Source organism: Haemaphysalis longicornis, unplaced genomic scaffold, assembly GCF_048455015.1.
Source record: "Haemaphysalis longicornis isolate Haplotype H1 unplaced genomic scaffold, Haemaphysalis longicornis Haplotype H1 scaffold_3, whole genome shotgun sequence".
In the NCBI taxonomy this organism is placed as follows: domain Eukaryota; kingdom Metazoa; phylum Arthropoda; class Arachnida; order Ixodida; family Ixodidae; genus Haemaphysalis; species Haemaphysalis longicornis.
In genome coordinates, this window is record NW_027526335.1 from 68,031,987 (window position 1) to 68,045,406 (window position 13,420).

Genomic DNA, 13,420 nt, shown 5'->3' on the forward strand with positions numbered 1-13,420 from the left:
TTATATAAATCGAAGAAAGAAACGTCGATGAACCGTAATGGACAAATGAAAGGGCGACACAGGAATATAAACCAGAACACGCAAAATCGATGAATATGGATAGTGGAGATAAAATAATGGCTGGATAGTGGTATATTTGGAAAGACACATGTTCTGTCTTTGTCACTGTAATAAAGCGATGAGGGAAGAAATCGCGCTATTTGTGCGTCCTGGTTCATACGTTTGTGTTCGCGTTCCATTTGTCCGTGACTTTACCTATAAGGTGCGGTGGATGAAAGTCAGCCTCAATTGTCGTTGTGCATTGCCTGTTTACCGTCAAGCTGCTCGTCTTTTACATTTTTGTTTAGAAACGGTAGTTTCATTTTTTCTTCTCCACTACGCATTCAATGCGACCGGGCTCAGTCGGACATGAACCTTGCCTTCCCATCGACCTCGCGTACATCGCAATCAGTGCTCCCTTTGTGGGCCCTGTAACTGATACAAAGTGATGTAATAGATGAAGAGGGTGCAGACTAAAAACCGCACAAAACGCATAAACCGGCCACAATGACGCCGGTAGCACCGCGGCACAGATTGCCTCGTAAAGCAGGAAGTGAGAACGAATGAGCCGAGTCTGCTTTCTTTTCGCCTACATCTTTTTCTTTCTTTCTCGTCAGCATCAACAGAGACCGGAGCCGTCGGTTCTCATAGCGGGAAGGAGCTCTGGTTTGACGACTCCAAGCATCGTTTTCAGCTCATAGCAATGTTATCCTAAATTTGATGAAACGCAAGTTGTTTCTCGCGGACAGGATTAGTCAACCGTAAGTTCCGCGAACTTCCAATATTGTATATACATTGAGAAAGAAAACATGACCCATCATTCAAAGTAACGCCGGAGGAAACCTTCAGACGCTCGCTGCTGTGCCTGCTCTGGTATTCTCAAAAACCTTAACGAACATCCGACGACTAAGGTTAGGGCTTCGATATATAGTTATTCCCTTAACACCGCGAGGTTAGCTTCAGATGAGGGATTTGTACGCATGAAATGGTTTAGGGCTTCGCTGTTGTGACTGCTCTGGTATTCTCAAGGAGCTTAACGAACATCCGACGAGTAAGGTTAGGGCTCCGATATATAGTTTGTCTCTTAACACTCTGAGGTTAGCTTGGGATGAGGGATTTGTACGCATGAAATGGCTCAGGGCTATGTGGTCAAACAACGGCGTTAGTGTGCACTTAGCTATCTGTTGCGTATTTGTGCTCCGGCGCATGGGTAATCTGTACAATTGTTTTATTTTCTTTCTTGTACATTGAAAACGTGTTGTCGGGTGAGGGTAAATCTTGATGTCACTTGATGCATAGTTGCTGGTTTTGACGTCCTACTATATATTTGCGTGCATCTTTTTTCTAGAATATCGTTCAGCCTTGCAGCAGCTCTCTGCTGCCCTTAGCATCCTCCTCTAGAGTATTTTTCTTTTGTTTTCTTGAGCTTTCCGGCGGGTTTAACGCGTTACAGGCTATCCGTTCCACCCCCCAAAATTACCCGAATTACTTAACTATTAATGTAACAACTCTATAATTCCTACCTTTCGAAAAAAAAAAAAAACTTCACTGGATTAAAAGTAACTTTCAAGGCCGCAAGTCGCTGGTTAGTGTTGCCGGTTTGCCAGGCGACTTAATTTTCTGCGTTGGAATTTTGCTTCGCTCCTTTTTCTCCAGGTTTCAGCATTGTTCTTGCGCTTTTCCGGGAAGTTGACAGCCGGCCTGTACACTCATCAATTGAATGAAGGTTGGCAAACCTTTACATATGTTAAATAAAATCTCTCTCTCTCTCTCTCTCTCTCTCTCTCTCTCTCTCTCTCTCTCTCTCTCTCTCTCTCTCTCTCTCTCTCTCTCTCTCTCTCTCTCTCTCTCTCTCTCTCTCTCTCTCTCTCTCTCTCTCTCTCGCACTAGTATCAGTATTTGTTCTTACACTAGAAAACGGTCTAAATTCAGTGCATTGTTCGATGTGGTGGTCGTTGAACGCACCAACTTGGAGTTTCTAGTCGCGCTCAATGAACGGTTTCCAATTCAATCGAGTCACTGCAAACAAGGTCTGTACTACGTTTTAAGCGCCATAACAGACAAATGGGAGCCGGCGGGATGAAAGCAGGTACCGATCAAGTTTTAAAAAATGAAAGACGGAAAAGGGATCCGATAGAGGTCAGCATTTAAACGGTAAGCATATAAATATTGTGAGCGCTCTCTTAACACGGATTTCTTGAGTGGCTATTCTCTCAATCTTTTCCATGCACTCTACTAACAGCATCGTCTTCACAAACGCATCGCTCGCTGTCATCATCACATCCCTTACCTCGCAAGATCTTCCTCGTCATCGGTGTTGGTTCTGTTGGCTTTCTTGTAGAGAACGCCGGAATAAACGCCGCTTCGCTTTAGCCCTACTTTTGTCTCTCAATATCTCAGAAAATATCATGCCTCAGTAAATTCGCATTACATATATGTAGACTGTCATGGTTCTGTAATATTCAAATCCTGAACAGTATCATGATCTTGCATGTTTATGAGCCGATCCCATCGTTAAAAAGCTGTTTCGGTTGCGCAGTATTCGGCTTTACATATTCAGCTCAATGTTCCACACTTGGGCGAGAGCGCCAACGCGTTAATCGAAAGCTTAAGACAACGGTTCAGACAACGGGCCAGACGTCGAGACATGGCGCTGTCTGCGAATGCCGTACGTGGTGCTGTTTTAAGTTTTCCTATGTGTTGTACGAACCAAGGTTGCGGTTGTCCAATAATCTGTTGTGAGAGCTCGTCCCAATTGCCGAAAAGCAAGAACGGGAACTCAGCAGAACAGACCACCTCGAATGGAATAGAAAGAGAATGTATATTTATAAAACAGTTTCAGACATTGATGCGAGATGACCGAAAAAGCTATGTGTTTAAATAGCCGAATCGGGTCCCGCCTTGGTGATATCGAGTTGCGGTTGCCAGCGCGCCTTTATAATACTGTACTTGTCATCTCCCCAAGCTTGGACCGACGCTTGCACGCTAGCTCTAGGGCCAACATAAAGGGGGCCTAAATATAAAAAGGAACGGTGTAAGAGGCTGGACGTGGATGATTACAGGGCGGTGGTGCGCAACTGGATGTCTTCATTCCTCCTGACTGCCACTCGCCTTTTTATCCATTTTTCGGCGCAAAATTATTTTTTTCTCTTGTGGCAGCATAAAGGGGTGTGTACTCTTTCGGCCGTATTGGCTATTTTCTGCCAATCCGAGCTCGTCAATTGCGAGGGAAAGCGGCGTCCGTGCTTACTTTTCTCTCTCGGCTTGGCGAAAGTTTTCGGCGCAGCCTTAGTGCGGCTTTCCGGAAATTGGATTGGCGTCACGTGACCGCCCATCCCTCATTGGCTTCGAGCTCTCGTTTCACGCACAATAACCGCCCTCATCCTTGCAGCCGGCCGCAAACCACCCTTGTTATTTGATGGCGGCGAGCAGATTTCGCTTTACTTGCGGTTTCCCGGCTGACGTATCGCCCTCGCCTGTTTGTAGTACACACGCACCGTTGTTTAACAGCCGTGCTTGAATGTATGTGGCACTTGCTTCATGGGTCTATGAGGAAATGGAATAGGGGAGCAAGACAAGCACCATTCGAATGGTTTAAATATTTTGGCGCTCATTTCCGCCTACATTTTTGGAGTATCCTTCCTACCTATTTTATATTACTTCTCAAATAACAATATTTGCTTTATCGTAATGCTAACATTTCTCTTAGATGTTTACGGGTATATAGCGTTTGAATCAACCGCGTACTAGGCCGTACGGACTAGTACGGACTAGGGTCCGTACTAGGCCCGTTACTATTTCTAATTTATATAAACAACCTCGCATGTAACATTTCCTCATCAATCCGTTCCTTTGCTGACGACTGTGTAATTTATAGAGAAATAGTAACTTCCGATGACGTTTCTACACTCCAGCATGATTTATTTACTCTAACTGAATGGTGAGAAAAATGGCTGATGAAAATAAACAGAAAATACTAAGCATGTGCAATGTTCTTCTGTGACAAGATCACAAACTTATAATTACTTAATCGATAATGCCAAAATTGAATCAGTTTCATCCTTCAAATATCTTGGAGTTACATTCCCCTCCGATTTAAACTGGGCCTCCCTTATTATAGAAAAAATCACATCAAAGGCGTGTAAAAAGCTCGGCGTGCTCAAGCGTCGCCTTTATTTGGGTAATTCAGATACACGGGTTCACGTGTATAATAGTCTTATCCGCTCTTCCCTAGAATACGCGCAAATCATCTGGCATCCACATCAAAAATGTCTGACTAACATGCTCGAATCCGCACAGAACAAGGCCAGGCGCTTTATTCTGTCGTCGTACTCAGGATACCGATGTGTATCTGCCTTGAGGGACCAACTTAATCTCCCCCCTCTCACCCAACGCAGGCAGTTTTCAAGATTAACTTTTTTCAGACCCTGTACCATCATCCAACACCATTCGCTCGCAAATTTATCCTCCCGGCACCCTATACGTCCGCACGCACTGGCCGCGCTCACAAAGTTAGCCCAATTTTTGCCCGAACAAACAAATATCAGAACTCACCCCTTGTACTGGCAGTCAATGAATGGAATTCTTTACCTAGTAGCCTAGTGGACCAAGCAGACGCCTCTTCTTTTCAAACCGCACTCCTCACTTTTTTTAGCGATTCAAAATACCGTGAAACTTGTCTTCATCATGCTTATCTTTTCCAGGCTGTAAATGTGTGTTCCTGCTTTTCAAATGCCAGATTTTCCACTTTTACACCTTTTTTTTATATAATGTTACGCGCTTTATGTTGCAATTGTATACTTTTTGTGCATTTATGATATTCTAATGTCACTTTTGCTGTGTTGATTCTTTTCTTCGTGCAATATTGTAGGTTGTGTCGGCTTTCAACTCATTCCCCCCACCCCCCCTATGTAATGCCCACTTGGGCCCTTAGGATAAATAAATAAATAAATAAATAAATAAATAAATAAATAAATAAATAAATAAATAAATAAATAAATAAATAAATAAAAATAGAAATAAATAAAAGTACTGCTGCTATTTTTTTATGCGCTCTCTTATCCTTGTAAGAAGAGGCCAAATAGCTTGGCTGGTTCGCCACTGACCAGACAAGTTAATTTGGGTACTCAACTAGCAACCCTTACGCTATGTGTGAAACCTAATGGAGCGCCAAAACATTTTATTGAGAAATTTACTGAAGAACGGTAGACTACAGAAGAAAGCCTGCCTGGACGAGTCAACCATGCACTAAAAATGACGAAGTCGCTTTTGTGGTGGCGTTGGTTGAGTGTCTCTCTGTCTCACACACACATCAAAAGAAGCGCAGAGACGCTGAAATAAAACAGCCCAGTATAGCGCTATTTTGCTGAAAACAAATACAACACTCATTGGAATAGCGCGCTCATGCAGTAACTAATACATGTAAGTCATAAGGTCTAATTTTTTGTCCGTTATATTTGAAATCTCGTAGTGTCAGAACAGCTCGTTAGATAACGCTGCCACTGTTTTAGGCTCTACACGTAAACAAGTAAGATAACTGTCTTAGTGTCTAAACGGGACGCTGCATAAAGATAGCATTTTCGCACGCACGCGCGCGTGCGCGCGTGTGTGTGCGCGCACGCACGCACGCACACACACACACACACACACACACACACACACACACACACACACACACACACACACACACACACACACACACACACACACGCACACGCACACGCACACGCACACACACACACACACACACACACACAAAGGTAACAGTGAGAGCAGTATTGAAGCTGGAGAATCCCAGTTCAAAGCTCCCGTAAAAAAAAAAAAAGAAGCAGGGCGGGGGGGGGGGGGGGGGGGAGGAGTGGAGCATTGATTTCCATGACTTTTCTTGCTGCTCGCTCCCTCTATGGCGCTGGAGGCTGTCACTAATGCGCTTCCACTTCGCTCTCTTCGCTGGCCACATGTAATGCGTTTCCGAGAGCTCTCAGAGAATGGGAGGAATTAGATGCTTTCTGGCGTACGAGGAGCTTCTACCGGATTTCATAACGACACTTTCATCACGACACTCTTCTGGACTTTTTCCCAGACGCCCCAACTTTTTTTTTTTTTTTTTTTTTTTTTTTGACGCGATCTTTCCGTTTGGAGTGTTTCTGGCACGGAGCGTGAAAGCCGGAAAGTTCATAATTTCATTACTTCACGCTGTGAGGAAGTCGTTGGGAAAACGCGCGCTGCAAAGCGCCGAGACCATTCAGCTCACGACGCCGGGAAGGGGGGGGGGGGGGGAAGCTTGTCGTTTTTCAAACTTCCCATCACCGTTGCCGCCCAGAGGTACAAAACGGATGGAGTCTGAGGGGACTAAGAATAGTGGATATACTGAAGCTGCCGTTCATTCGCTCAAGTGTACTCCAGGCATGCCGATAGAATGTTGTATAGAGCGGCTAATACGTTGAAAACAGTTCCGAGTTAATTGGCTGGAATGCACGTTCCTTTTTATTTGTTTTAAGAACCTCATGGAGAAATACAGAGAGACGAAAGTTGGAGCACGAGAATACCGGGAAATATAAGTGGCTATTGAAAAGGATTGGTTTGAACGATTGGTTCAATTGAAAAGGATTGGTTCGGCAGTGGATTTCTACTGTCTCTTGAGAAACTTGCGCGCTCTGGCAGTGTATCAGTTCTTACGGCTTGGCATCTAAAACACATAGCGAGGGTATTTTTATTATTGTAATTCTTGCACAATCCGCAGCATCGTCAGCGAGTACTGCGGCTTCAATGACTTCTTTGGTATCAACACTTGGGGCCAATGCACGCATGACGACCACCCTTTTCTCGATTCCTATATTCAGTTTATTTTTATCCATTCACCGTCTTCTACCTTCGTAGCCTTCAACAATTTTATTGGCCCATATTTTGTGGTTATTACTACCGGCTTTTGATGCATAGCATTCTTTGCCGAGTACCACCAAAACTAGGACCGTGTAGCGCGCGGCATTTGCACAATATAACGCTGATGTGGCGGAAGTTACACATTTAATCTTTATGATAGCGTAAATGTAAATTATTGGTCGAACGGAATTTCGGAAAACAAAGAAAATGCAAAAATAACTTTCTTGGCGCTCTCTGCCCTTGTTGACCTTCATAACATCATAAAAATGCAAAAATCATAAAAATGCAAAAAATCATCATAAAAATGCAAAAATACAAAAATAATAATTTTAGAAAAAAGAACTGATTAATTATAAAAATATGCGTCTTACATGTCTCTTTCCAAAACTGAACCCTGGTCTAAAAAATCCCGAAAAAAAAAAACATTGGAAATACGAATAAAAAATAGCGACAAATGTGCCAACCGTGTAACGCCCTGCATTTCGACGAAAGTGCGTAATTGGCGGAAACAACACATTTAATCGTTATAATAGCGTAAATGAAGATAATTGATCGAACTGAATTTTTAAAAACCAAAAAATAGAAAAAGTAAAAGTTTTGCTAAAATAGCAATAACTAAATCAAAAAATATGGGTCTTAAACATTTCCTCAAGGAATGAACACCAAGCTAAGAAAGCTCGGAAGGAATGTTGGAAATACGAATAAAAAATCGCGAGAAGAGAACACCCTGCACTGGACCATGCATCTGCAGAAAATTACGTAACTGGTAAAGTAAAGGCACTTAATCGCTATAATTGTAATTATTACAGCGATTACGAAAAAACAAATTTACAAAAAAGCAAAATAACCCCTAAGAACAATAACATATTCCAGCGTATTTGGCATTTATTATAAAAATCTGGCTTAAAGAACTCACAATGTAGACAAGCGGCGTCAGAATGTAACGCATTAGCAGACAATTCTCAGAATTTCGGCAGATTTCTGTTACGTCGCACAGAATTTATTATGGTGTATTTGTTGACGATTGCGTAAATCGGCTTCATGAACTGCAGTGTGTGTACTGGCTCGGCTAGTGTCATTAATATGGCTGCAGGCGCAACGAAAGTAATTGAGCTTGTGAGAGAATGGAGCACTGCAGGCGACCCTTTTAAACGCACTTCTATGTCCGGGAAAATGGTGTGAATAAGCCGAAATGCGGGCAACATATCTTGAAACTTTTATACTCTAATGGGAGAAAATTAATAGATAATGCTTCCGATACCTTTCAATGCGCCTTAAATGTGCCGAAGATATGTCTGACTGGCCCGAAATAGCGGAATGCGTTGGATTAACCAAGACAACATCGCGTTCTTCAGCGCAAACAAAATCACAAGTGTACTCCTGTCTACTTTATTTTTAACGCATAGCATTATTTGCCAAGTACCCCCACAGCCGTGACCGTGCCGATATAATGGCATATAATTACATCACTGGCGAAAAGAAACAAACACAAACCTAAAGACAATAAAATAGCCCGACGTCATTCTCTGCTCGTAGCTATATTTGGCTGTAAAGAACTCACACTCTGGACAAGCGGCAAAAGAGTGCTGCCTACGCATTAGTAGACAATTCTCTGAATTTGTACGGAATTTTTTATGTCACCTAGACCGAAAACTCGGTCTAGGTTGCATAATCGGAGTCCATGGGTGAAAACTCAGGAGAAGGAGGAGGAGGAGGAGGAGGAGAAAACTTTATTCCAGCAAGTGGTCAGAAAGTCGTGGTCGCCACCGGCCCAAGGCTGGTGGCGACTTCGGTGGCTTTTTTGAACAGGGCTTCTGTATAGTCCGGTCAGAGTTACCCAACGCCTCACTCCACTGCCCGCTGCTGGTGATTAGAGGGAAGAGGTCTTGAGCGCACTCCCATATGACACGGCTTAGTGAGGCGTGCTCCCCACACAGGGGGGCATGCTGACGAAGGGAATTCTGTTGGATGGATGTAATGGAGGCGAGCTCTGCCTAAGGAGGCGCCCGTTTGCCAGAGCCGCCGAATACGCGCCTGGCTTATCGTAAGGGATGTATGAGGCGGGAGAAATTGTCGACATGAGAGGCGGTAGGGCTCTGTAATGTCATGAAGTGTTATAAGTCGGTCTCCGGCGGAGCGCGCCCCGGGAATTGAACCCGAAACCAGATGCGTATCAGCAGAGTACCATCACGCCATCACGACACACTCACCCAGAAAAAAAAGGTAGTTTTGTAATCGGACAATCATTGATTTTACGCTTACCGCCTTCATAGTGGCTTAATTGCACCGATCAATGCGACCACTCAATTCTACACTACATGAATGCCATGTACAAACTCTTTCGCACCGACCTCTTCAGCGCATGGGTGCACCGTGCCCCTGTATACATTTTGCACACAGAACGCATTCCTAACAATTGCTCCGCCTTTCCTATCCGCTGTTCGATGCGCTGAGCTAACTTGCCCATTAATTGCACACAGTGTCCTTATTCGCCAGCTCAATAGCGCAATCAATCTCCGAATGTGCATCCTGCAGCATGATTCTTTTCTGGGCTATAAGACCCGTCAGGCTGCTGCCGTGCTTTCGTACGTCCCATTCAGCATATCTGCCGCCTCCCAAACTTCAGTTCTTTTATTGTTTTCTATACGCAAAGTGGAGAGCATCTCTTCGATTTCCCTTGAAGAATGGGCCCGTCGCCAGTCCCCGCTTCTACCGCGAGCAGCAGCCGACCGGTGGAAAAATGCAGAGTCCCCCGGAATGCGAAGTCAGTCGAGTTGCCTTTCTATTAAATTCTAGAGGACGGCTATACTTCAAGTGCAGGCTGCTTTGTTTGCTGTAAGAAGTATGCACGTCTTATTCCTCCCCACCCTTCCCTCGTGGCCGACCGAATCCTCCGGCAAATGAGAATGATGAAAGCGCCGAGCTGAGCGATTTGTGCTGCTTGTGGGGCAGACTGCTGTCCTCCCGGTGCAGGAGATTTCCGGCAATAGGGAAGTGCGCATGCAAAGGCTCTTAACTACACAGGCCTGGGAGCAATTTCTGGGGAGCAAGTTTTTTGTTCCGATGAAATTGTTGAAGCAAAGTTTCACGGCTTTTTCTAAAGCCATCGCACCCACTGCTTCAACGTACATGGTTAGTTTATTTATATCTCGAGTTCTTTTTGTATGGTCTAGCCGTCACGAACTTCAGTTAGACCATCCCTATGATGGGTTTGGGTTTCTTTTCTTTGAGGTTCAGATCGGGTTGCTTTTTTTTCTTTCTATTTATTCCACGGACAACTAGGAAACAAACCAAAAATTGTCGTCTTTCAAAATCATGGCATGTTTTAACTCTGCTGGAGAAAGGCGGAAATCAAAGCCCCTTAATAAGGAAGAAAAAGTATCTGTATTCCGTTTAAAGAGCATCAATGGTTGCTCAACATCATACTTTCAGAAACATGTACTGCTTGTGAATCTTGGCATTTAGCGTAGTTGGAAGGTTTTCTTATTGGTTGTTTTTTTTTTTTTTGCGAGTATTTTTCAGAGGGCGTTTAAGTAGCGGGCTCACAAGCATGCCTCTGCGCTTACACCTGGACCAATGCGTCAACTTTCTTTACCAGAATGGAGGTGCCACGTGAAAAGCGAAAACGTTTGATTTCGGCCGGAGCCCTCTGCAACGGCGAATCCGGAGCCCTCTGCAACGGCGTGCGTCATAGCCCAGATATAGCTTCGGAGCGTTAAGCTCCTAAATTGTGTTTATTGAATTGCGAGAATGCTGTCAGGTCTGTTGGGAAAATGCCAATGTCTGCAATGTACGCACTGCCTTCATGCAAAAAGCTCCCGCTCATCCTATGGGTTTACCACTTGTCTGCCTCCCTCGGTGGGTGCACCGTGTGGTGACGGCGGCCGTCAGAGCAAGTGTCGTGTTCCGTAGACAGCGTTAGAGAAGCTACTGAACGGCAGATGCTGTGAGGCACGCATGCTCTGAGATTGGTCGTGGGCCCCGACTATGCCCGTCAAAGGGTTGCACCATGCAGTGCTCATTCCTCAAATGCATTTGTCCAGTGGTGGTCACGTGATACACTCGTTCGTCCGTTTTGCCACCCGTTTACACGTAGTACGCAGCAATGCAAAAAAGGGGGCATCTTAACACCACGCCGAATCGCATCCCTCTGGTGAACGTTGCGTCAGAGGTCGAGCTATGACCTCTAACGTTCGCACGTTAACGTCTCCTTCTGCCAGCCCCTTTCTTTCTCCCCGTTTAGAATACGACTCTGCCGCCTAATGGGTAACCCTTGCGTAACACGAATATGCCGTAATCGCGGTGACAAAAGGGGCAACAGTGCGGGCCTCGAAAGAAAAGGGCACGGAATGAGAGACGGCAGCGCCCATTGCAAAACAGCGGTTTCGATCTTTCTCTAGCCGCGAGGTCGACCAGGGACGGGGAGCAGCAACCGGCCACCGCGTAGTAACTTTCTCGTCGCGACCCGTGTCGCCACAAAGGAGAGGATTCAATGAACATCCGTCGAGTAAGATGGATGGGGAGCGACGAAGTGGAAGTTGATTTGCGCCGATAGGTTTGTGAATCCTTCGCACACGAGCTACCGGCAGGCGCCGCTTTCTCACGGGGCCATCAGGGCCCCTTGCCAATTGTTTTGCTATTTTCTTCTGTCGAAGCACTGGTTTACAATCAGGAGAATACCCCTGAACTGCCGGAGTCCCCAGCATGTATTACAGAGACCTCTCTGGTTGCTTTTATGCATGACTCTACGGGTGCCTCCGCATGACGGACAGTCGGGCAGACCAAACTTTCCGTAAAGTGGGCTCCACGCTCAAGCGCAGTGTATGTCGACATTCTCAATATAGCGAAATACAGCCCTATCTTCCCCCACCCCCCCCCCCCCAAAAAAAAAAAACACACACATACACACACACAAAAAAAAAAGAAAAAGAGGTGTTATTACCCGACAAGCCAGAGTAAAGGTGTCCGCGTGCAAGAGCAAAAGGAAACGTACCAAAATCGAGTTTACCTCGAGTGGTGCAATTGGCACACCAAGTAACCATCACGGCTGGTCCACACTTGCTATTTAAAAACCTCATGCTGCTGTGTTAGCTGCAATCCGGAGCGTAGGTTTCGGGCACAAGCCACTGATTTCTTTTTCTTTTGCGTTCCAAAGATTGTTGTCAATTTTCTGTCCGTTCCCCACCAAGTGGGTAGCAATGTCTGTTGTTGGAAAATCTAGGCCAGTCAGTCCGAAGGGCTTACAAAGTAGCTAAAAAAGGGAAAGGGCTTAGATTGCTTTGAACGAGACCTTTGATAGCTTTACCGCAGATTACGGAGACATTCTGAGCAATATTGTGATTTCACTGCGCTGTTGTCGCCACTTCACGGTATCTTTAGGTAGCGCCATCTCCCAAGACCGTGTAATCAACGAAAGGAGGCAGTTATGTTAAAATTCTCCCAAATAACACCTCCTGTGGGGGATTCTTGTCAGGTACGAATAAACCAAGAGCACATACACTGGCTCTGCCCCGGTATAGGTAGAACATACATCCGCAGGGAGCTTTTTTTGCGTGAACCAGCCACGCTCCAGTAACGACAAGCCATGGTGAATTTCGCCCACAAGACCGTTGGCCCCTGCCAGCCCAGCGAATTAAACCCCTTCTATACGGCCCAACCACAAAGGAATCCAGCAAGCTCCTCAAAAGAAGGGGACTATGTCAAAGGGGCAAACGAAACTCTCTTTCTCTCGAACTTTTTTACTCGTTCTATGTCTCAAATATTACATGTACGCATAAGAAAAATGCAAGAGGGATTGCTTTTCGGGAGTCTACCAAACGTAAAGGCACTGGTGCTGCGAGCGGTAAGCCTGCCGCTCTAGCGCACACTACGTAATATTACAATTATGTTATATCTGTTCTTTGTTTATCTATTGTCATGCTAGGTATTCATTTTGTGTATGTGCTCAATCCAACTATCTGATGAGTCGCTTGCATGAGCCAATTGTAGTATTGGTGAAGCAAACAAGCGCGAACATCACTCATGTCCCCTGCCGCGTTGCAAATAATTTGCGTTAGTCTTCATACAACTGTGATTGAGCTTTCCGGAGGAAATCGAATTCTTAAACATTCGATGCGATCAGCTCACTTTTCGAAAAAGTACTCCCGAGATTGGACACCACGGTTTTCCGAACTCTTCACGCTCGGTCTTCGTTCACAAAGTGTCGAATTGAGTGAACTGTTTCTGCATTCTACCAGTATCTGCACTGAGCGCGCACGACAGAGCACTGTACAGGCACAGCATTGCAGGCGGTACTTTCAATTTCTTTCTTGCCGCGACTGTTAACGTAGTAATGGTAAGAACAAGCAGCCGCAGAAGCAACAACAGTATGGAAGCGGCAGCAGCTGCCTGTTTCTCATGGACCCATTACGCGATGGCGGCTGGCCATCTCCTTTTCTTAGGAACTCGTCCTCAGATGTTCCTCCTCGTGTTTCCTTTATTTGTTTCATGTCACGGACCA